Here is a 26,498-nt window from a genome sequence, read left to right as displayed (position 1 = left end):
AAAGCTGCTTGTAATTCAAATCTATCCAGTCCAGAAATCCACACGTGTAAGGTCTCATGACACTGAAGGTCAAACAAGCGAAAGTCCTCGAATTTCCGACGATTCGTCCACTGAAAGTATTGTTCACAAGGTGGTAACATGTGGTGGAGCACCGTCTTACTGATGCAAGATGGGTAATATCACAGTAAGTAACAGATGGTAGTGCATCTTCTTGGTGATGCATGGTGGTTAACACTACAGTAGGTAACGGATGATGGCGTGCCTTCTTACTGATGCAAGGTGGTTAACACTATAGTAGGTGACAGATGATGGTACACCTTCTTACTCATGTAAAGTGGTTAACACCACAGTGGGTGACAGATGATGGTACACCTTCTTACTCATGTAAAGTGGTTAACACCACAGTAGGTAACGGATGATGGCGTGCCTTCTTACAGATGCAAGGTGGTTAACATCACAGTAGGTGACAGATGATGGTACACCTTCTTACTCATGTAAAGTGGTTAACACCACAGTAGGTAACAAATGATGGTGCACCTTCTTTGCATATACACAGTGTTTTGCTGAAGCAAACTAGATAACACCATGTTAGCTAGTAATGTGTAAATAACGTGCACTATTGATCATGAGAGTTCACAGACCATGATAATGTTATTCTCTTAAATTGGGCCCAATGATGTCACTGCTAGTAAACCAAATCCACACAGTCACCTGCAAATTAGGAAGGGGTGTCGCACCAGATAATGCAATTATGGGTGTTTAGTTGACTGCAGAGGTAAAAGTAGGATTTCAACAGCACACAAAATGTTGTTATATCAACTGTCATCTACTAAAATACAAGCTCTGAAAGATAAAATTCAACTGTTTCTCTGAGAAGTAACTGCTGCAGTCTTCAAGTCTAGCAAGTACACACTTTAGAGTTTTGTGGACCGCCTTCCACACAGTTTGCTGGGATTAGGTAGTAAAACTGGCAACTTGATGGGTGTTGCATTAGTCTTTTGAAATACCTTGTCCAATGTTCGATAACACTTATTGACCTTCTGCAACAGCGTCCACAGGTGTAGTTGGTCATCGTAGTGCATCAGTCACAGTTATTGTCTTATTCTCAAGTGCATGGAAGATAATAATTAAACAATGTCTTTGGTCTACGCGGGCTTTAACATAAACCTCTGTCATGACGAAAGGCGTGTTAAGCGTTGTGCGACCTTTGAAAGAAACTCGGTTGACCTCGAGAGCGGCTCGCCAACTGATATCAACTTACATACTAAGGAAATAGCGTCAGGGTGACGTCAGATAGCGAGACTGACTTACCAGGTGGCAAAATCAAATTTGTAAGTGTACAAAATTAAAAAGAATGCATTCTCTGTGACCCCTTGCACGCAAACTTAACGTATGTTAAGTATAATAAATGTTAAATAAATGTATGCAAGTTTACACTCACACTGTACGTAAATAGCTTTGTTTGTTTTACCTTACATGTAAGTTATGACTGGAACATTGTTCACAAACACAGAATAACACGTAACCTTCACTTAAATAATACTCTAAAACATTCCACCTTAACATAAAACAAATCATATAACCAAAAAACTATGTTATACACGGAAATAACGCGTATTCCATCAGTGTGATGCACTGAATGAAATACAAATAGGCCCGGCATGGCCAAGCGTGTTAAGGCGTGCAACTCGTAATCTGAGGGTCGCGGGTTCGCATCCCCGGTCGCGCCAAACATGCTCGCCCTCCCAGCCGTGGGGGCGTTATAAAGTGACGGTAAATCCCACTATTCGTTGGTAAAAGAGTAGCCCAAGAGTTGGCGGTGGGTGGTGATGACTAGCTGCCTTCCCTCTAGTCTTACACTGCTAAATTAGGGACGGCTAGCACAGATAGCCCTCGAGTAGCTTTGTGCGAAATTCCAAAACAAACAAACAAATACAAATAGCTCAGTGTTAAACGACATAGCAGCACATTGAACGGCTCTGAGTTTTTCAAGTGCAAACATTTGGCTCATATCTCCGTCATCTCTTGACCCATTTGAAATCTAATTATTATTTTGAACTTAGAAGGTCAAACTCTTTCCAATGATGTATTTGACTACTCCCAAGGTTTCATAGATTAATACACTTTAATCTCGTCTAAAAAGTTACAATGTTAGGGTTAGCTAGTAGAGATTCTAATGAGTGACAAGTTTGTTTTTGAATTTCGCGCACAGCTGCACGAGGGCTATCTGCGCTAGCTGTCCGTATTTTAGCAGTATAAGATTAGAGGAAAGGCACCACCACCACCCATCGCCAACTCTTGGGCTACTCTTTTTATCAACGAATAGTGGGATTGACCGAACGTCATAACGCACCCACGATTGAAAGGGCGAGCATGCTTGGTGTGACGGGGATTCGAACCCGCGACCCTCGGATTACGAGTCCAGTGCCTTAACCACTTGGCCATGCCGGGCCCGATGAGTAACAAAATCAAATCAGGTATACGCGCGCACAACGCTTGGTATTGTTGCCGCACAAAAATGTAACTAATAAAAAAGGAAAATAAAAATGTATTTTACATTAATTTATTCTAATCCTGCCTAAAGGAATTTCAAATGTCATGGCTACTGAAGATACTCTCTCTTGGTACTGTTTGTTTGTTTGTTTTTAATTTCGCGCAAAGCTACTCGAGGGCTATCTGCGCTAGCTGTCCCTAACTTAGCAGTGGAAGACTAGAGGGAAGGCAGCTAGTCATCACCACCCACCGTCAACTCTTGGGTTACTCTTTTACCAACAAATAGTGGGATTGATCATCACATTATAACGCCCCCACGGCTAAAAGGGCAAGCATGTTTGGTGCGACGGTGATTCGACCCCGTGACCCTCAGAAGGCCTTAACCCACCTGGCCATGCCGGGCTCCTCTTGGTACTAAAGCCCTCTATCTTTTCTCTGCAAAAGTAAATTGAAAGAAATGATTGCGTTGGAGCTTTATTAAATAATTAATTTTGGACGTCTCAGCAGACAGAGCATGAGGAGGTAACAGTCGACCAAGAAAAGCATCAAGAGTGAATCTGTTTAGGTTTGATAATGCTAAAACACATTAAACACGCTACGTCACGAGAATATTTACGACACTAAATCATGAATCAAGAAACACGGTACTGTGTGATGCGGCAAAAACAACCTGCAGTGCACATCGTGTATTATTAACAGGAAGAACAGTTTAGCAATTTTAAATATCCTGTAGCTTCGACTGAGTTAATACAAACTAGCATATACATTCAGTAGAGATACCGTACTGGATTATTACTTCACATGCCAAATTTTAAGGTAATTATTTCCGAAATACACGACATACAAAATTTCAAATTTTGATTTTTTTCATTTTTTCTTTGCATTTGATAGAAAAACGTACTTAACTTTCATAGATTTTTGGGGGTTCGAATTCCCGTCGCACCAAACATGTTCATCCTTTCAGCCGTGAGGGCGTTATAAGTGACGGTTAATCCCACTATTCGTTCGTAAAAGAGTAGCCCAAGAGTTGGCGTTAGGTGGTGATGACTAGCTACCTTCCCTCTAGTCTTACACTGCTAAATTAGGGACGGCTAGCGCAGATAGCTCTCGAATAGCGTTGTATGAAATTAAAAAAAACAATCATAGATTGTTTTTTCAAATTTGGTTGACTGATAGGTCTTCATAATTTACAATTAGATGTCAAACATGGTCTAAATAAAGGTCACAAGTACAAGTCCCCTGCTGGTACAGGGGTAATTCTACGGATTAACAACACTAAAATCAGGGGTTCGATTTCCATCGGTGGACTCAGCAGATAGCCCGATGTGGCTTTACTATAAGAAAACACACAAACACATAAGTGCAAAGTTATTTAAAAAAAAAAACCTGTCAAATTCAACCAAAATATTTGTCCACATCTACGCAAACAGTCACGTAAGCTATCAGTTTAACACATTTATTGTAACTTCACCTAAGAGTGAAGGTGGGACGATTTGCGTTTTTGTCATTCGGAATAAAAACTATAAGGTAAATAAACTTGCAGATACACAAGTATTGGTTAGGTCAAGAATATTAGATTAGTAGTTTCTCGCTCAATTTTGATTATTAATTTTTAACCATAACTCTGTTAAATCTTATGAACTTCTATATAAAATGCGTTTAAGGTCACTTGATATTAGCTTCAGCAATTAGTACGAATAATGATGCTTAATACGACTGTTCCAAGAGCATGCGGGCGATGAGAAGAAACTGTTAATCTAGAATCCATGGCGTTACTATAAAAAAATCATTACCACTGGTTTAGAGAGGAAAAGAAAGGTCATGGTATATAAGCAAAAACACCCTAGGTGTGAAAAGAAAAGTTGGACCAATATAGATTGAGCGAGCGACTTAAAGGAATGAAACAGAAATTAGTGGCAAACTGGAAGCTACAGTAAAAGCGTTGATAAATATTTTACACTGATATTTATTCATTAGTTTAGCCATCAATTTCGATTTCATCCTTTAAGTCGCACCATCAATTCTTTTTTGGTCGCACCTTTTTTCACACCATATGTGCTTTTGATCAGATATTAATCAGAATGTTAAGCACAGATTTTGAACAGGAGAATCAAATAAACGTAATCATAAGTTTTAATCGTTCTATTGTAGGTTTTCAGGTATGCGTTAATACATTCAAGACCTGTTTGTTTGTTTTGTTTTTGAATTTCGTGCAAAGCTACATGAGTGCTATCTGCGCTAGACGTCCCTAATTTAGCAGTGTAAGAATAGAAGTAAGGCAACTAGTCATCACAACCCACTACAAACTTTTGGGCTACTCTTTTATCAACCGTCATTGTATAACGCCCTCATGGCTCAAAATGGAGCATGTTTGTTACGACGGGGATTCAAACCCGCGACATTCATATTACGAGTAAAGTGCTTTAACCTCCTGGCCATGCCGAGGCCATTCAAGACTTAAGGAATTCTACAGTGGTTCGTTTTGAACAGCTAAAAAGATTATTATTGGACCGAAATATCTCTCAAAAGTTTCACACAGGTATGTTTGACGGTAAACAAAATCCCTCATTATAAGGCGAAGCATAATTGGAAGAGAACCTCAGATCCTGTTTACCTCCAAATAAAGCTTGCTATATTCATACTGCATGGAATCAAATAAGAAACTTGAACAAGTGGAGGAAAGGGGAACACAACGTATTTTATTATATCCATAGCTACACAATGGGCTGTCTATGCTTTGCCAACAACGAGTAGCGAAACCCCGTTTCTATCGTTGCGAGTCTGCAAACATATCGCTGTGCCACTGATGTGTCTATATGCATTTAGCCGTTCCTTTTTAGAAACGGCACAGCGTTTTGTGTTAACTACAATTTAACATAAATTTATCGTTTTTCTTCAAAGAGTAATAAAAGAACGCCCCCCACGTTTACACAAAGCTTATCTCACTTGATCTTGATCAAAACCCGCTTGCAGCTACAATTAATTATAACGACTGTGCTAGTGTGACAGTGTTTTTGTACGTCTGTTGGTTTATAACGTTTAAAACTGGGTTTCGATACCCGTAGTAGCAATAGCAGAGGGCCCGGCATAACCAAGTGGTTAAGGCACTCGACTCGTTATCTGTGTTGCGCGGGTTCGAATCCCCGTCACACCAAACATGCTTGCCCTTTCAGCCGTATGGGGCGTTATAATGTTACGGTCAATCCCACTGTTCGTTGGTAAAAGAGTAGCCCAAGCGTTGGCTGTGGGTGGTGATGACTAACTGCCTTCTTTCTAGTCTTACATTGCTAAATTAGGGATGGCTAGCACAGATAGCCCGCATGCAGCTTTGCGCGAAATTCAAAAACAAAGAAATACTAAAATAAAGTTCAAAATTTCTAAAAAAGGTTGAAATATATGAGATAAGAAAGCACACATTCACAAGGGAATAAGTCGGATAAGAGTTTGTTTGTTTGTTTTTTGGAATTTCGCACAAAGCTACTCGAGGGCTATCTGTGCTAGCCGTCCCTAATTTAGCAGTGTAAGAATAGAGGGAAGGCAGCTAGTCATCACCACCCACCGCCAACTCTTGGGCTACTCTTTTACCAACGAAAAGTGGGATTGACCGTCGCATTATAACGCCCCCACGGTTGGGAGGGCGAGCATGTTTGATGGGACGGGTATTCGAACCCGCGTACCTCGGATGATGAGTCGACGCCTTAACACACTTGGCCATGCCGGGCGCTAATCTCAGAGGTAAGTTATATATGTATTCGACATATAAACTGTCATAATGTAACGGAACTAAATATAATAAATAAAAGATTAACAACCCCAGTCGCGAAAATCTCACCCAAATTTAAGGAAAAAACATCAGAGCCGAAAATCGGATTACAGATGTCAGACTACGTAACCATAATCTAATAGTACAATCAAAAAAATGTTTCTTCTCATGACTGAAAAAATATAATCATGAGAGAACTCTGTAAAATGCCTTGCCAGGAACATAAGTATCGAAGGGAGGCTGCTCTACCTGTGGTGTTTTGTATATGGTACTTACATTTGGATTCATGCTAGAATAAAATAATCCATATTAACTGTAAGTGATGAAATGGAAGAGTAAGGAGAAGGACAAGTGACCTGAAAGGTCACAATTAAATTAGATTAGACAATGTGTGTGATATTCATTCTGGTGAAGATGGGAACACTGAAGCCTCTTAAACATTACTGTTATATACAGCCATATCTTTAATCACACTTCATGGATTTCAAATCTGAAAAATATTCTGAACAGTAGAGTCAAGAAGTTAATTTCTACCAATCAGCGTCTTCTGGTACATAATGTTTCAGAGTTTGGAGCGACACCTATAAGGACTGGGAACTGAAATAATATATTAATTTTCCATGAAAATATAACAATGTTAAATGCAGTATAAAGAAAATAAATTGCTACGTATAATGTGTGGAGTGTATTAAAATTTTATCATTTTTACTTTTAACTTTTAGGTTTTAAAGATGGCTGCGTAGAGTAATGAATAACATTAAATCTTCTCTGAAAGACGAAAACGAAACAAGCCTCTGGAAAGTAGAAACTTAAATTAAAATAATAATGCTTAGAAAGTTGCAACCGTCCCTAGCATGACAAAGAAAGTATCCATTAAAAAATTAATTAGGCAAACTAATGACGTAATGTCTCATATATATGGAACTGGTAAATAAATAACCTAACTTTATGTAATAGGTACTTAATGAGTGATAAAAACTAATGGTGATTGATACACTAAAGCCAAGTTGACGAATGCAAACGACAGCATTCTGGGTTATTACATGCGTGATGAATGTCTTCATAAAGATATCTCTTTTTAATATTTTACCTTTTAAGATACAGCCTATATATATATATAAATATTTTGATTAAATCAAGCAACTTTATTCGTCTAGGCAACCTAGCCTTGTTTGTTTGTTTGTTTTGGAATTTCGCACAAAGCTACTCGAGGGCTATCTATGCTAGCCGTCCCTAATTTAGCAGTGTAAGACTAGAGGGAAGGCAGCTAGTCATCACCACCCACCGCCAACTCTTGGGCTACTCTTTCACCAACGAATAGTGGGATTGACCATAACATCATAACGCCCCCACGGCGAACATGTTTGATGCGACCAGGATTCGAACCCGCGATCCTCAGATTACGAGTCGAACGCCTTAACCCACCTGGCCATTGAATTCAATGATAGTTGTTTTAGAAAACACCTAATTCCAAACAAATAAAAGGGAAGGCAGCTAGTCATCACCACCCACCGCCAACTCTTGCCTACTATTTTACCAATGAATAGTGGGATTGACCGTCACATTATAACGTCCTCTCAAATTTTGTTCCTGGATAGTATGTGTTATTACTTAAATGCTCATGTTGTGAAAGTACAGAAAATGGTCATTATTCCCTTCAAACTTTGCTTTTGTTGACTGCATAACGAAATTTAAAAATTAACCTATTTTCTATGTAAAAACGGGCAACTTTGCACATTTTCATTTACACAAGGTTTGAATAAAACAGCATATGAATCAAGATTTACATGTATTTATACTAAAGTTTTACAAAAATGAACAAAAATGTGTAGAAGTGAGTAGTTTTTCGAGAGTTGTGACTGTAATGTAAATCACTTTCACGTATCAACCACCAAATATTGCCTCCCATCATGTTTTTGTTATACGCTCCTTGGTCGCGGCGTTTAAAGTACAGAAAATCTTGGTGGAAGCGCTCGCCTTGCTTTTCTGAGTATGCTCGTATGTTCTCCTTGAATTTATTAAAATGAGCGTCAAGGATATGGACTTTCAGGGACATCCTGTATCCCATTTTGCCGTAGTTCTTCACCAGAGCCTCAACCAGTTCCACATAATTTTCGGCTTTGTGATTGCCCAAGAAGTCCCGAACCACTACGACAAAGTTGCCCCAAGCTTTTTTCTTCCTACTGAGCTTCTTGGGAATTCTGTGCACTCCAGGATCTTCTTTATTTGTGGTCCAACGAAAACACCAGCTTTGACCTTTGCCTCAGACAGCTTAGGGAAGAAGTCTGGAAGGTACCTGAAGGCTGCAGACTCCTTATCAAGAGCTGTGGCAACTTGTTTCATAAAACCCAATTTTATGTGCAGTGGTGGGAACAACACCTTCTGGAGGTACACTAGTGAGTGGCTTACACTTGACATTGTGCCTCCTAACAGAGAACTCAGTACGTTGTGGCCAGTGCTTCTTATTGTAGTGCGCTGCGGTGTCCCTGCTGTCCCAAAGGCAAAGACAACAGGTACACTTGGTAAAGCCTCCTTGGAGACCCATCAGGAATGCCACCATTTTGAAGTATCCGATAACCTCCCAGCCATACTTATCATACTTCAAGGCTTCTAGCAAGGTCTTGATGGTGTTGTATTCCTCTTTGAGGTGCACCGAATGAGCCAGTGGAAGAGACGGATACTTATTCCCGTTATGGAGCAGCACAACTTTGAGACTTCTGGATGATATATCAATGAAGAGGTACCACTTGTTCGGGTTACAGACAATTTGAATTGCCTAACACGGACCGGATACATTGTGGCCGAAGCAGAGCCCATCTTGACAAGTAAAGAAGTTTGAAAAATGTCGGTGACGCTTCCTCTGACTTACAACTTGTACACCTTCATCTGACAAATCCCACTCCTTGAGTTTAGATGTCAAAAACTCAGCATTCAACCTTGTTAGACCAAGATCTCTGGTAAAGTCATTGAGGTCTCTTTGGTTGGGGTGGTAAGAGTTTCTCTCACCAGCTGCACCTCTGAAATTGTAATCTGGATCTTCAACGCATAACTCTTCTTCTACAACATTCTAGAATGTTCTTCAAACTTCTGGTAAGTTAGAGAAAATTTTCTATCAGTCATATAAATCACTTTCACGTATCAGACCCCATGTTTTCATTACACGCTCCCAGGCCACAAAAGCAAAGTTTGAAGAGAAAAATAGGTCTTTTCCATTTACTTTAGGCATAATCAATTGGGAAATAACACTTTCTGTCCAGGAACAAGAAAAAGTAAAAATTTTGTTTCACAGTGTAATGTTAGTGTCTTGCAACAATAGTATAAAAATATAACACGAGATAATAATTAACATGTATTATTATAACTACGTACAACAGTGTGTTAATAAAACACGGTATAATAATTTTAATACATGACAGCCCTGTAACAGTAGCATGAAGAAAACACGACACACTAAGTTTGGTGACAGTAGTTTCTTGTAACATAGTTACTTCCAACATCTCTGGTTATCCGTAACACTGTTTATTAATTTATTTCAACGATATTAACAAGGTTCTAACCAAAGATGACCACATTAATAGATTATCAGTGCAAACATTCTTCACTACAGACGACCCAGTCTGGTTAGGGCGCTCAACTCGTAATATGATGGTCGCGGGTTCGAATCTCCCGACTGCTAAACATGTTCACCCTTTCAGCCGTGACGACGTTAAAAAGTGATACTCAATCCCATCATTCATTGGTCAGAGAGTAATCCAAGAGTTCGCGTGAGTGGTTTTGACTTGCTGCCTTCCCTCTAGTGTTTTACTGTTAAATTCAGGACTAGCACAGATATCCCTCGTGTAGCTTTGAGCGAAATTCAAAACAAAGTAACTTATTTTTAACATTTTTTTTTACATTCAGACTTAATGCATCCCTCTGAGTCAAAGGTAAATTTACAATCTTATAACGCTAAAGTCTGAGGCTCGATTCCCTGCTGTGAACAGAGCACAGTGATAAGAACAAATAAACTTAAAACTTTTTCTTTACATATTTTATACGTGAAAATTCTGAATAATGAAACTCATAATCAGAACTAAAAAATTCCCTCATTGGTACATGTCATGACCATACTTTTACAAAGTTCTTAACAACTTGTTTGTTTGTTGTTAAGCGCAAGAAACGCAACAGGCTAACTACGCTTCGTCCCCCCGCTTGTATAACGGTATGTCTACGGACTTACAACGCTAAAATCATGGGTGCGATTCCCCTGGTGGGCTCAGCAGATAGCCTAATGTGGCTTTGCTACAAGAGAAAACCCACCGCCAACTCTTGGGGTACTCTTTTACCAACGAATAGTGGGATTGACCGTCACATTATAACGCCCCCGGCTGAAACGGTGATCATGTTTGCAGTTATTGGGATTCGAACCCGTCACGCTCAGATAACGAGTCGAGTGCCTTAACTACCTAACCATGCCGGGCCGAATCGTACCAGCTGATTTAATGATACTACGCTCATGTAAGTTATAAAACGTGATACGAGCCACATCTAAATTCCACTGTATGGATAATTTGTAGGTTTCAATGCTACCTACACTGAGAATACAATTAATATGTTTCTTCAACAATATTCTAATGATAGGAATATCTGTCATCATCTTTCGCTAACACTCTAAACTACCAGATCTGATCTCAACAGATTTCTAGTAATGGATTTATCTGGTGTCCAGTGTGTATCGCCGTACTCCAAATACATAACCTGTTATGAGAAGTATTAACGAACTTAAAGTTGCTAATTTTCCAATGACAAAGCTTCCTTCTGCTATGTAGAATATGTCATGGACATTGTCAACACTTAATTGTTTTTTGTTTTGTTTTTTTATTTCGCGCAAAGCTACACGAGGCATATCTGCGCTAGCCGTCCCTAATTTACCAGTGTAAGACTAGAGGGAAGACAGCTAGTCATCACCTCCCACCGCCAACTTTTGGGCTACTCTTTTATCAACGAATAGTGGGATTGACCGTAACATTATAATGCCCTCACGACTGAAAGGACGAGAATGTTCGGTGCAACGGGGATTCGAACCCGCGACCCTCAAACTACGAGTCGAACGCCTTTACCCACCTGGCTATGCCAGGCTTACCAACATTTAAAGATTCTAATGTAGTTGAAATTACTAACTTTCCAACGGTTTGCTTGTTTGTTTGTTTTTTAATTTCGCACAAAGCTACTCGAGGGCTATCTGTGCTTGCCGTCCCTAATTTAGTAGTGTAAGACTAGAGGGAAGGCAGCTAGTCATCACCACCCACCGCCAACTCTTGGACTACTCTTTTTACTAACGAATAGTGGGATTGGCATTCACATTATAATGCCCTCACGGCTGAAAGGGCGAGCATGTTTGGCGCGATGGAGATGCGAACCCGAGACCCTCAGATTACGAGTCGCACGCCTTAACGCGCTTGGCCATGCCGGGCCTTTTTCCAACAGAAATACTTCGTTTGTTCATATTTAATATTTTTCTCTATTTGAACGTTTTGCGGAATCAGAAGGTAAACGTACGCTGAAAATGCCAGTTTCGAACCTACTCATAAGTAAACCTCTCATTTCTGCAGTAAAACTCAATAACGCTTTTGTTTGTATTGTGTGAATAATAGTTCAATAGATAACATTAAAATTCAGTAGCTGTTCTCCTTTTAAGATTAACTCAGCATCCTGAATAACATGACACGATCAAACAGTAACTTGTCCCATTTTTCGCTTAATGTCATTTGTCGGATATTTCGGCTTATACTCAATGGCGCTCAACTTATTCGTTCTGAGAGCTTCTAACGAGCATATACTTCGTAAACTAAAACATTTTGAGAATACTGATAAAAGTAAAAATATGGTCTGTAATTTAGGAAATAAATCAGCTGAGGATGAACAGTAGATGGTGAAATGACTACTCAACATACGTGATGGTGATAAAATGAAACAAAGCTGCGAAAAAATTAGTTCTTCCAATCGTTAGGTGAGTTATCAAACAGATGGTGGAAGCTATATCTACGGGCATTTATCAAAGATAAAGAGAATACGATAATCAGGGTAGTTCCTAGAGGGAGTTAGTTACCGTTAAAAAATAAAAACAAAATAGCCACCGATGAAACTGACTATTTTAAAAAAGCGAAGCATATCGTGTAGCATATACAATTTAGTGATTAAGATATATGAAATGACGAACCAACAGTGGAGTTCAATTTGATTTGTCCTCGGTTCTCGTCCGTAACTTAGTGATTATCGTGCCTAACTGGGGATCTGAGGGTCCTGTGTACGCGTCCCGTTATCGCATAAAATGAAAACCTCTCTCAACACTATGAGATGATGAATGCGTTATAAGAATGACAGTAGAATTCTACTATGGGGATGGTGAAGAGTAACTCAAGAGGTGGCGGAGGGCAGTGTTATTTAACTACCCCACGTCTGGTCTATCGTTTCAAGATTAAAACGGCTAGAGATGAAAGCCCCTACAGGTTTACGTGAGCTTGAATAACTAAGTAAATTATGTATCAGTGTACATTTTTGGCTCCCTATCAATATTTATTTATAAACATTTAACATCTTCCACTCAGAATAACTGCATGCAATCCTTGAAGTTTCGGATCCGCATTTAGGCACTATAACACTGATAACTTAATGTACATCACATTAAAACTTACATTTTGGTTGGTTTTTTTTTTTTTTTTTAATTTCGTGCAAAAACTGCACGAGGAGTATCTGCGCCAGCCGTCCATAATTTAATAATGATAGACCAGACGAGAGGAAATGCAGCTAGTGAACACCACCTACTGCAAATTCTTGGACTACTTTTTATCATTGGAAAGTGGGATTGACCACGACATTATAACTCACTCTAAGGATGAAAGACCAAGGAATATACGGCGGCGAACCGCAGATTAGGGGGTCGATCGTCCCAAACACGAGACCATGCCAAGCCCTCATTGAAATCCTAAAAGTTTATAAATTTTCAGCAACTTAGACTAATTCTGTTTTGATAAACCTTTAAAATTCCCCATTAGAATTGAGGTACGATTTTAAATTTAAGGCTCCGACTTGCATTTAACAAAAACGAATGGTTTGCTTTAAACACCCATGCTATTATGAATCATTACAACACACCTTTTTATGAGTTTATAAATAAAGAAATAAAAAAGCTTGACGGATAAGTGTAGAAAACAATCAACTCAATCACGTAAGACTAATTCGTAAACAGTATTCATCGGTCAGCTATGTGAGTGATATACGGTAGACTGCATATAATGTCAACAAACCCTTGTTTTGTATATAGACTTTAACACTGAAAGAGCAGTACGTAAACACCACCTATGAAGTAACTAGGATTTTGTTTGTTTGTTTGTTTGTTTTGGAATTTCGCACAAAGCTACTCGAGGGCTATCTGTGCTAGCCGTCCCTAATTTAGCAGTGTAAGACTAGAGGGAAGACAGCTAGTCATCACCACCCACCCCCAACTCTTGGGCTACTCTTTTACCAACGAATAGTGGGATTGACCATCACATTATAACGCCCCCACGGCTGGGAGGGCGAGCATGTTTGGCGCGACGCGGGCGCGAACCCGCGACCCTCGGATTACGAGTCGCACGCCTTACGCGCTTGGCCATGCCAGGCCAAGTAACTAGGAAACAATAGGTTTAAAGGGATATTTTTTGTCCTAGATACAGAAAAAGAAATGAATTTCTTTTACACCGTACAAAATGTTGGTGTGTTTTCTTATAGCAAAGCCATAGCGGGCTATCTGCTGAGCCCACCGAGCGGAATCGAACCCCTGATTTTAGCGTTGTAAATCCGTAGACATACCACTGTACTGGCGGGGAACACAAAATGGCGGATCAAACATTGGTACAACATGATTGTAAGAATTCTACACATTCAGAGATTGGTTTGGTTTGGTTTGAATTTCGCGAAAAGCTACAGGAGAACTATCTGCGCTTGCCATCCCTACTTTAGCAATGTAAGATTAGCAGGATGGCAGCTAGTCATCACCACCCACCGCCTACTCTTGAACTACTTTCTTACCAACAAATAGTAGGATTGACCGTCAATTATAACGCCCCCACGGCTGAAAGGGCGAGCAGGATTTTTGCGACGGTGATGCGAACCCGAGACCCTCGGATTACGAGTCGCACGCCTTACGCGCTTGGCCATGCCAGGCCAAGTAACTAGGAAACAATAGGTTTAAAGGGATATTTTTTGTCCTAGATACAGAAAAAGAAATGAATTTCTTTTACACCGTACAAAATGTTGGTGTGTTTTCTTATAGCAAAGCCATAGCGGGCTATCTGCTGAGCCCACCGAGCGGAATCGAACCCCTGATTTTAGCGTTGTAAATCCGTAGACATACCACTGTACTAGCGGGGAACACAAAATAGCGGATCAAACATTGGTACAACATGATTGTAAGAATTCTACACATTCAGAGATTGGTTTCAATTTCGCGAAAAGCTACAGGAGAACCATCTGCGTTTGCCATCCCTACTTTAGTAATGTAAGATTAGCAGGATGGCAGCTGGTCATCACCACCCACCGCCTACTCTTGGACTACTTTCTTACCAATAAATAGTAGGATTGACCGTCAAATTATAACGCCCCCACGGCTGAAAGGGCGAGCATGTTTGGTGTGACAGGGATACGAACCTGCAGCCCTCGGATTACGAGTCGAGTGCCCATATTCAGAGAAAAAGAATGCATAATATTCTCATAAATACACGAAAAATGAAATTTATATTGTATATGCATCATATATTAAATAACAAAATTAACAAAACATGTAAACAAGTTTTATATAGATGTTTAAAAATTAAGATTATGAAACTGTATTACTCGTCAAATTTATTCAACATCCTTACCGTACACAAAATTTGATTACCAGAATAATGTTAGAATCAGCAACAAAAAGTTATTTAACTCGGAAATCTGATGAGATAATGCCCATGGAAGTGGCTGGAAGAATAAAAACTTGACGCTGGAAGGGTTTGGGGGTGGATGGGTGCACGTTTTGTCACTTGAAGCGATCAACGATGGCGGACATGGCAATGCCTGTAAATATCTTTTATTGATTTACAATTTCTGCGCAAAGCTACACGAAGACTATCTGCGCATAGTCGTCCATAATTTGGAACTAGAAGATAAGAGGAAAGACAACTATCTACTTAATAGCACCCACCGTTGACTCTTAGGCTACTCTTATCTGACGAAATGGTGGGATTTGACCGTCACACTTATAACGCACCCCCGATCCCTAAGTGTAAACCGCGTTTTTTTTTCTTCAGCAATAAAATAAAAAAATATGGAACTTTTGAATTCACAATTCTGACATTCAAGACACCAGGCCACACCCGGCAGTAAGAGACTGATAAATCTGAATAACGAAGACGTTTGAAGGAAATCATGTCGTGCAATGTAGTAGAAAATATGTAGTTTGTTGAGCATGAACGTCTCTAATTATCAGATATTTACAGCAATGCCTCCCGCTCAATAGCTCAACAGTAGGTCTCAAGGCTTACACAGCTAAAATCCGGGTTTCGATACCTTTGGTGTACATAAAACAGGTAGCCCGTTGTGTAGTTTTTTTCTGGTTGATTACGATAAAACAAACAAATTAAAAATTAAAAGAAAAACTGTGTTTTATTTTTTGGTCAAAATAAGGTATAACTGAAAGTGTTGAATACCAGGTATTGATAACTTCGGTTGTGTGAAATGAATAACAGATAAGGTAAATTATATAGAAGAGTTAATATAACAAGCTGAATGAAATATATTTTTCTATCAGAACTTTAACGGTGTATGAATGATGCACGTTATTAGAAAAATCAAATAAAATTAGCATGTAAAAATTACATAACAGGTCATGAAGATCAGATAAAGGATACGACGGTAAGCTTTAATCTCCAAACTTTAATACAGTTTAAACCATACTAGAGTTACAATCTCAATGTTTCAGTGTCTGTTTCCGAGCAAGGCCACATGGAGCTATCTGCTGTGTGCGTGTGTTTTCTTATAGCAAAGCCACTGATGGGAATCGAACCCCTGATTTTAGCGTTGTAAATTCGTAGACGTATCGCTGTGCCAGCGAGGGACCTGCTGTGTCCACTGAAAGGAATCAAACCCCAGATTTTTTTGTGTTTTAAGTCTGTGAACGTACCTCCGTGCAACCGGTTGGATTTCACAATAAAAAAAGATATTTTACTAAATATATATGTTTACAATTTATTGAATATATTTATTATACCGACCACTTGGAAGTATCAATTAGAATCACTCTATAAAAATAAGATATATTTACTTATGCAATTTATTTTATCAATAATCAAATGAGTTTCGATTTTTTTGTAGATTTAGAAAACTCCGGTCATCTGAGTTTTAAAAAAAGAATCTGTTTGTTTGTTTGTTTTCTTATAGCAAAGCTACATCGGGCTATCTGCTGAGCCCATCGAGGGGAATCGAACCCCTGATTTTGCGTTGCAAAGAAACTGTTCATTTGATAGTAAGTGCAATGCTACACAATGAGCTATATATGCTATGGCCACTGCGGATATCGAAACTCGAGTTGCTGCTCATCTCTATACATCTATTTCGATTTATTATTTTATAGTAACCGAAATAAGATTTCAATAACGCTTTGTTTGCTATTTAGTCATTTAAGTATGTTTGTGTGTGTGTATAAAATGTACATTAGGATACGATTTTCCCTAATAATTGCAAATTACAAATTAATTTAACGACATAATTATTAATCAACGCCACAAGCCATATAATTAAAATCGGATCAGCTAGTGATATATCGTAAAAGCAATCTAACTTCCCCTTTGCCTAGTTGACATCACGAGTCACGTGACTCTAACAACCAATCAACACGAACTGTCTACAGGTTCTTTTAAACAGCGCCACATTTATCATCATCCATTACGTCTTCACGTGGATCACCCACAATGATTTAAATATTATTGTATTGTTGGAAGAACTGAAACGTATCTACAATATGACTTTCAGAAACACAATTTGTGATTTTTCCCCTTTGTACTTGGGTCCCCTTATTTCTTAAAAACAAAGTACTTTATTTATCACTAACTTAACACAAAGAACTCGTACAATTAAGATAAACACGTAATAGCTGTAATAATTTAGTTTTATTTCCAGTATTCGTTATTAGAACTTGGGACTATAAATAAAGCTGATATAATTAAAACACGCACTGAGGTAGAGATTGTGGATCTGGTGAGTTCCTCGTGAGAAATAGGAGGCTTGACATTTGGAAGATGTGGACATTTAGAGAAATAGAAATATACGTATGTAGTAACGTAGAAGCTGGAGAGATAGATCTATGTTTATCATAATTTCTGTGTTTATGGGTATCGAGGGAGTCTAGTACATAATCCATCCAACAAAGCTATAATTAGGATAAAAGTATCAGAGATGTAGTAAAATCTGAAAGATAATTATGTGTGTATTCAGTGGGCATTCAGCCAAACAATACTAGTATTAATATTTAGATATTACGGTCTGTTGCCTCGCGAAATTCTCTAGTGGTGGGGTTATGTGGAGAGAAGAAATAGAGAAATAATGTTCAGTGTTATTTATATTTATTGGACAATTTAACGAGATCGAGCAGTAAACATTTGTATGTAGTATGTACCAGTCGCGTTGATGGTTGGTGAGATAGAATGGTAGACGTGTGGGTGTGTTTATATATGTATATATATATTGGTCTCTAGATTACCATACGAGATGTTTTCTGCACTATAATTAAGTGCGAGATGGATCAGAAACACATTGTTATTCCTTTAGCTTTCCGAGTTCATTAAGTTCGTGGAGTCACGTCTTTCTTTTGTCAGAACGTTTGTTTTACAGTTGTATATGGTCACCCCAGTATTCGGCGGTATGTTTATCAGAAAACGAATGGCGCGTTCGTCAATCCATGACGCGTTGTCGACTTTGTTTCACGTGTATCTCTCTTTGTATCTGGTGTGTATCTCTCTTTGTATCTGGTGTGTATCTCTCTTTGTATTTGTTGTGTATCTCTCCTTGCATTTGGTGTGTATCTCTCTTTGTATTTGGTGTCATGACCGTTTTTGACCATACAATTAACAACTCCAGGCGGACTGAAGTTTTCTGGACGAAGAAGCTACCAAAAACACAAGGACAAACACTTTACTGGAAAAACAAAATGGCGTGGAACTAAGAAACGTAGTTTTCATCGTCTCACTACCTAATTAAAGTATAGGAGAGAGAGAGAGAGTTTCACCGAACTTTAAGTGATATAAGAGGCTTACAAGAGGAAACAAAATTTAAAAAACGAAACTTGTACGATCTCATTAAACACTGTATCAGTTTTGTGCGTACGAGTCATTATACACAGCAAGCAAATTAGATGTTCATGAAATTGGAGTATTGGTTTATGGGTAGAATCGTAAGCGTTTAAAAATTACAAAGTTGATGTTTTAAGTATAACAACTTTACCCTTATCGATGTGAGAAAAAGTTACATATTTTACACTGTGGATCAGGCGCACATCTCAAGATTGTAAGCTGGTTAAATACCCATGTCTTCAATTCCTTTAAGCTTTAAAAAAAAAAACACACATCTAGGAAAAAATCGAAAAAAGCTTTACGGTAGCCAAGGAGCGTCTGGTTTCCTTAAAGACGAAAAGCTTCGAATAAAGGTTGTTATTAAAATGTTTCGATAATTTAAGCGAAGTTTCTATAAACCTTTATCAATCATTAACAATGCAAGCACGTGCGTTTCGTTATAGCTGACTCTTATTCTTAGAACATTTTATCGGAGTTTTCAAAAAACTGAATATCCCCCCCCCCAAAAAAAACATAGTAAAAAAAACATTGTGGCTTTCGAATCTTCTTAAAAACCAAATAAAATACACGAGATCGTAACGAAATTTACGAAAATAAGAGCGTTAATAAAACAAACTACTGAAAACAATATATAGTAGCTTTCGTTGAAGGGTTAACATGGATTTCAGTTGAAGTTTCGCAATGTTATTTTAGGCACACTGTACTACAATGAACAAAAAAACACAAAAACTGGCGTTTTTCGGCACAATGAAAAGTAAAAATCTTTAGAGCTATTATCTACTGTCTCTAACATATGATAAAAGTTTTACCTTTAATTTGCCCAAATAAAAGCAAACATAAGTTACTTGTAGTCTCATTGGAACATGTAGCTCTAAGTATCTGTATTGGACCTGTTTCATTATTAGCAACCGTTGGTAAAATGAACGCAACTGATTAGACCAGAACGAAATACAAATTAATGAAGTCAATTGTGTAACAAAGGTAACAAGAATATAATAACCCAATATACACATTTATGTTCAATATACACAGCATATACATAGATATATATACTGGTTAAAATGCATTGATTCATCAGTTAAGTTCTTTATAGCTCTTAACAATATTTTCAAGGATAGCCCCAATAATTTATCATATCTCTATAGCTCTTAACAATATTTTCAAGGATAGCCCCAATAATTTATCATATCTCTGTAGCTCTTAACAATATTTTCAAGGATAACCCCAATAATTTATCATAACCTTCGACTAAGTGTAGGAGACTAGTAATACTTATGAATTAAGTCTTAGTTGGTATGAAATTAAAGTGGAAGTATTGAAAAGATGAAAGTATGGTAACGAATAGCCTTTTGCTGACATTAATAACAACTGGAAATCGTAATACTAATATTACTAGTATTTTGTTACTGACATTATAAAAGTAAGTAAGATAAGTAATTAGGAAAGCAATTCTATATCACTTCAGCCGATTTACTGAGCTTAAGTTTTCTTGTGGCTGTTCACATCATTTGACAGAATGCGGAAGCGTTATATCTCTCAGTAATAATAACAGCTCTTTAGGCACTCCAGTTCGATACATCACTTACCCTCGTTTTAGCGTGTTCGTTATTAGCATGATATGTTACGTAGTTGCCAAGAGCAAAACGTTTACTCGTAAAGGTCCCTTACTTAAGATAAACCACTCCAGTATGTCACTTACCTTTAGTTTTAGCATGTTCGTTACTCGCTCTGATGTAATACATGTACCTGTAGATCATATTTCGCTGCATTCGGCTTATTCTTTACGATGACGTCACCGTATGACTATAATAAAATTTACTTTCACGTTGACACGATCAAATTAATGACGAAAACTGACGTTATAATGTTTGTTCTTTTCGTTTTCACCACCAGAACAATGTACTCTCCCATGTTAGTTACCTTCCAAAGCAGAGAAGTTTACCTATCATAAACATTTGCACGCTCAGTTGAAACACAGGCATATTTACTTGTCACACAGTGAGTTTTGTTCAAATTTAAAACAACAGAGTTCAATGTCTCAGATTTTCATACCAGTGATAATGACAAAATAGCTTCGCTTAGTCCATTGTCTTTGGATTCGCTGAATGTTTCGAAACTCTGAGCAACTCTGACGTTTCTTATTTTCCTTCACAAGACGTCACTGCCTTCTTTACGAAAATTTTAAATTCAACAAGCAAGTAAAGTACTTGATCAGGAAAATATTGTTAGTACACATTACAGTAGGAGTTAAACATGAAAATGAAGTACACGATCAGGAAGATATTGTTAGCACACATTACAGTAAGAGTCAAACGTGAAAATGAACTACACGATAAGGAAGATATTGTTAGCACACATTACACTAGGAGTTAAACATGAAAATGAGCTACACGATCAGAAAGATATTGTTAGCACACATTACAGTAGGAGACATGGAAATGAACTACACGATCAGAAAGATGTGTTTAGCACACATTACACTAGGAGTTAAACATAAGAGTGAACTACACGATCAGGAAGATGTGTTTAGCACACATTACACTAGGAGTTAAACATAAGAGTGAACTACACGATCAGGAAGATGTGTTTAGCACACATTACACTAGGAGTTAAACATAAGAGTGAACTACACGATCAGGAAGATGTGTTTAGCACACATTACACTAGGAGTTAAACATAAGAGTGAACTACACGATCAGGAAGATGTGTTTAGCACACATTACACTAGGAGTTAAACATAAGAGTGAACTACACGATCAGGAAGATGTGTTTAGCACACATTACACTAGGAGTTAAACATAAGAGTGAACTACACGATCAGGAAGATGTGTTTAGCACACATTACACTAGGAGTTAAACATAAGAGTGAACTACACGATCAGGAAGATGTGTTTAGCACACATTACACTAGGAGTTAAACATAAGAGTGAACTACACGATCAGGAAGATGTGTTTAGCACACATTACACTAGGAGTTAAACATAAGAGTGAACTACACGATCAGGAAGATGTGTTTAGCACACATTACACTAGGAGTTAAACATAAGAGTGAACTACACGATCAGGAAGATGTGTTTAGCACACATTACAGTCGGAGTTAAACATAAGAGTGAACTACACGATCAGGAAGATGTGTTTAGCACACATTACACTAGGAGTTAAACATAAGAGTGAACTACACGATCAGGAAGATATCCTTAAAAAGTCTTTCATTAACTGAAACAAACGAGCTCTTAACGACCTGAAACATATTCTTTTAACATTAAAATCAATTTTTGTTCGTCTTTCCAGTATCAAAAGGAAACAATGTTGACTTCCGTAAACGTTTTTTTCCTCCACATTTTCCGGAGTTAACACCAAGTCGACGGAATATCTTCGATCTCACCATACAAATGTACGTGACAGTCGTTTCATTTCGTAATATGATAATTGATATTATTACACAATATAGGCTTTTGCTCTTATTGTTTCTTTACTTTAAAGTGTTTTCTCGGTTAATTATCATTGAACTTATGATCATTATTCGTTATCCCCAGATGTTAAAGCTACATCCAGTTCATGGAAAACAAATTAAACGGCCAAAACTCTTCATTTTTCCAGATGATATCCCGAAACACTTTGTGTGCGTTGGTTTAGTGCTACTGAACTTCCACGTTCTCTGTGGAATGTCTGAAACAGTGGATAACGAATGAAATGAATGAACTGAGCACGCAGAAGCAATATGCTTGTTATTATCCGCTTCAGTTGTGTGAACAGCAAGTGGTATAGCTTCCAACATTTCCTTGTCTAACCGCCAACCCCATCCGGGTCGGTCGCACGCAAACTCACCGCGTGACGGCGTAACGCGAGTACCGAACTAGCACGAGCGAAATCAGTCAGTTGATTTAAACCGGATCATGAAAAGTCTTTACAATTCGGGACGTCATTTCGACGTTGTCGTAGTAACATAAAGAAAAAAAAAACACTATGCAAAGAAAAGTTTAAACAAGGAAACAAATATTTCGAAACAGAAGGTTATTGTGTTCTTTTTAATTCCAAGACGAACAAGACAGATTATGCTAATATTTGGATAGTTATACTAAAAGGGATTTACCGATGTAACAAAACTCAAGATAAGAATCCTTGCAAATGATTGTGCATTTGATGGATCCAGGCTCACAGCACGACGGCTATGTTTGTAATGTCGTAATATATTTGTTCTAAAGTTTTAGTTTTTTTGTTTTATTACGAATGCAAACCGCGATCTGTAAGAGATATATTTATTTCTTGAAAAAGATAAATGATGCTACTTTAAAGTCAATATTTTCTTTTTGGGGAATTGTTATAAAATATAGAAGTCAATATTCTCTTTTTGGGGAATTGTTATAAAGTATTAAAGTCAATATTTTCTTTTTGGAGAATTGTTATAAAATAGTGAAGCCAATATTCTCTTTTTTGGGGAATTGTTATAAAGTATTAAAGTCAATATTTTCTTTTTGGGGAATTGTTATAAAATATTGAAGTCAATATTCTCTTTTTTGGGGGAATTGTTATAAAGTACTGAAGTCCATATTCTCTTTTTTTGGGGAATTGTTATAAAGTACTGAAGTCCATATTCTCTTTTTTTTGGGGAATTGTTATAAAGTATTAAAGTCAATATTCTCTTTTTTGGGGAATTGTTATAAAGTATTGAAGTCAATATTCTCTTTTTGGGGAATTGTTATAAAGTATTAAAGTCAATATTTTCTTTTTGGAGAATTGTTATAAAATAGTGAAGCCAATATTCTCTTTTTTGGGGAATTGTTATAAAATATTGAAGCCAATATTCTCTTTTTTGGGGAATTGTTATAAAGTACTGAAGTCCATATTCTCTTTTTTGGGGGAATTGTTATAAAGTATTAAAGTCAATATTCTCTTTTTTGGGGAATTGTTATAAAGTATTAAAGTCAATATTCTCTTTTTGGGGAATTGTTATAAAGTATTAAAGTCAATATTCTCTTTTTGGGGAATTGTTATAAAATATAGAAGTCAATATTCTCTTTTTTGGGAAATTGTTATAAAATATTGAAGCCAATATTCTCTTTTTGGGGAATTGTTCTAAAGTATTGAAGCCAATATTCTCTTTTGGGGAATTGTTATAAAATATAGAAGTCAATATTCTCTATTTTGGGGAATTGTTATAAAGTATTGAGGTCGATATTATCTTTTTGGGGAATTGTTATAAAATATTGAGGTCAATATTCTCTTTTTGGGGAATTGTTCCAAAGTATGGAAGTCAATATTCTCTTTTTGGGGAATTGTTATAAAATATTGAAGTCTATATTTGTATCTTGTGTTGTGGGTATTTTCTTTTTTTTTAATTTTGCGCAAAGCTACTCGAGGGCTAGCCGTCCCTAATTTAGTAGTGCAAGACTAGAGGGAAGACAGCTAGTCATCACCACCCACCGCTAACTCTTGGGCCACTCTTCTACCAACGAATAGTGGAAGTGACCGTCACATTATAACGCCCCCACGACTGAAAGGGCGAGCAGGATTTTTGCGACGGTGATGCGAACCCGAGACCCTCGGATTACGAGTCGAGTGCCTTAACCACCTGGCTATGCCGGGCCATTCTAGACGTGTATCTATTCTAGTGGCATAAGTATGACTCCGCAACTGTTAGTGGGTGACAGAAATAAAATAAATAATAGTGTTATATTTATTCTTCCCTTGAAAAATCTGACCTGTAAATAACATAGATAAAACTGATAATGACTACACTTTATTTACTTACTACAGTTTACACCATAACAGTCGTTGCTCACGAACGTAGATATAAATAGCGCCTAGACCTTTATCTGTCGCATTCTAGCCAGAATGATGATTTTTGGTGTTACACGAAAGGCCTTACCGGCGCTTTTTGATTTTCATTTATGTTTTTTATTCGTAAAAGTGGGATAAGGGCTGAAGTAGAATTTCAGTTAAAGTCCTTGAAACTTCGTTGGTAAAACTTGTATTTCCAAATACATTGAAATGTATCAACAGCTTGGTTCATTGTAGATAATTTCCTCATTGTAACGGTGTATCGTTTTTTGTTTGTTTTTTGCACAAAGCTACTCGAGGGCTATCTGTGTTAACCGTCCCTAATTTAGTAGTGTAAGACTAGAGGGAAGGCAGCTAGTCATCACCACCCACAGCCAACTCTTGGACTACTCTTTTACCAACGAATAGTGGGATTGACCGTTACATTATAACGACCTCACGGCTGAAAGGGCGAGCATGTTTGGCGCGACGGGGATGCGAACCCGCGACCCTCAGATTACGAGTCGCACGCCTTAACGCGCTTGGCCTAACGGTGTATCGTACAGGCAAAGTTTCTGTTTGACTTATTAAAAGCAGTAATACGATAGTAAATGGTCGTTAATTTTTGTTTATGTTGGAAGTTTTCTGTATTAGTACAACTTTATGAGCTTCAGAATCAGTCCTAAAAATCGTCATCTTACCTTTTGTTGATTGATAACCGTTTACCTATCAGTCATTCCGAATTAGTTACAAATATTGTTAATTTATCCTACTTATCTTGAAGCTGGGAAGACCACAACATCTCCTCTCGTTTTTATCATATTCACATGTGGCTCACAAGTTTTAAACACGTTTGTACCGTAATTCACATGTGGCTCACAAGTTTTAAACACGTTTGTACCGTAATTCACATGTGGCTCACAAGTTTTAAACACGTTTGTACCGTAATTCACATGTGGCTCACAAGTTTTAAACACGTTTGTACCGTAATTCAAATGTTGATGACGAGTTTTAAACACGTTTGTACCGTAATTCACATGTTGATTACAAGTTTTAAACACGTTTGTTCCGTAATTCACATGTTGATGACAAGTTTTAAACACGTTTCTACCGTAATTCACATGTGGATCACAAGTTTTAAACACGTTTGTACCGTAATTCACATGTTGATGACAAGTTTTAAACACGTTTGTACCGTAATTCACATGTTGATGACGAGTTTTAAACACGTTTGTACCGTAATTCACATGTTGATGACAAGTTTTAAACACGTTTGTACCGTAATTCACATGTTGATTACAAGTTTTAAACACGTTTGTACCGTAATTCACATGTTGATGACAAGTTTTAAACACGTTTGTACCGTAATTCAAATGTTGATGACAAGTTTTAAACACGTTTGTACCGTAATTCACATGTGGCTCACAAGTTTTAAACACGTTTGTACCGTAATTCACATGTGGCTCACAAGTTTTAAACACGTTTGTACCGTAATTCACATGTTGATGACAAGTTTTAAACACGTTTGTACCGTAATTCACATGTTGATTACAAGTTTTAAACACGTTTGTACCGTAATTCACATGTTGATGACAAGTTTTAAACACGTTTGTACCGTAATTCACATGTTGATTACAAGTTTTAAACACGTTTGTACCGTAATTCACATGTTGATTACAAGTTTTAAACACGTTTGTACCGTAATTCACATGTTGATGACAAGTTTTAAACACGTTTGTACCGTAATTCACATGTTGATGACAAGTTTTAAACACGTTTGTACCGTAATTCACATGTGGATGACAAGTTTTAAACACGTTTGTACCGTAATTCACATGTTGATGACAAGTTTTAAACACGTTTGTACCGTAATTCACATGTTGATGACAAGTTTTAAACACGTTTGTACCGTAATTCATATGTTGATGACAAGTTTCAAACACGTTTGTACCGTAATTCACATGTTGATCACAAGTTTTAAACACGTTTGTACCGTAATTCACATGTTGATGACAAGTTTTAAACACGTTTGTACCGTAATTCACATGTTGATTACAAGTTTTAAACACGTTTGTACCGTAATTCACATGTTGATCACAAGTTTTAAACACGTTTGTACCGTAATTCACATGTTGATGACAAGT

The sequence above is a fragment of the Tachypleus tridentatus genome, chromosome 3 (assembly GCF_004210375.1).
Source record: "Tachypleus tridentatus isolate NWPU-2018 chromosome 3, ASM421037v1, whole genome shotgun sequence".
Taxonomy (NCBI): Eukaryota; Metazoa; Arthropoda; class Merostomata; order Xiphosura; family Limulidae; genus Tachypleus; species Tachypleus tridentatus.
Note: the sequence above shows the minus strand (reverse complement) of the source record.